This window comes from Haliaeetus leucocephalus, unplaced genomic scaffold, assembly GCF_000737465.1.
Source record: "Haliaeetus leucocephalus isolate CR32 unplaced genomic scaffold, Haliaeetus_leucocephalus-4.0 Scaffold450, whole genome shotgun sequence".
NCBI classification, from domain to species: Eukaryota; Metazoa; Chordata; class Aves; order Accipitriformes; family Accipitridae; genus Haliaeetus; species Haliaeetus leucocephalus.
Genome location: NW_010972886.1, coordinates 8,635,249 through 8,635,618, shown reverse-complemented (window position 1 = coordinate 8,635,618; position 370 = coordinate 8,635,249).

Below are 370 nucleotides of genomic sequence, written 5' to 3'. Positions count from 1 at the left end.
CGGTGCTGAGGCGGCCCCCCGCGCGCCACACCGCCCCCCCCCCCCCCCCCCCCCAGTTAAAGAGTGTCGCGGGTGCAAGTCCTCCTGCACAGCTGGTTGGTGATGACCAGCCCTGGGTGCATAACGGAGATCTGGGGTGAGGGTCTGCTTCGGTGGATGGAGGAGCGGATGATCCCGGCCATTTCCCTTCCCCTCCTACCAACCCATCCGTGCATGATTCCTGTCTGCTGTTTCTACTCTCAAACACACGTCCTACCTCCTCATGTGAATTTTGGGAGTGACACCCTTGGGAGAAAGGTTCAGGATGTGTCAAGCAATGTCACCCATAACTGTAAGATGCCAGTGGGGTGGAGAGCACTCATTTTTTTAC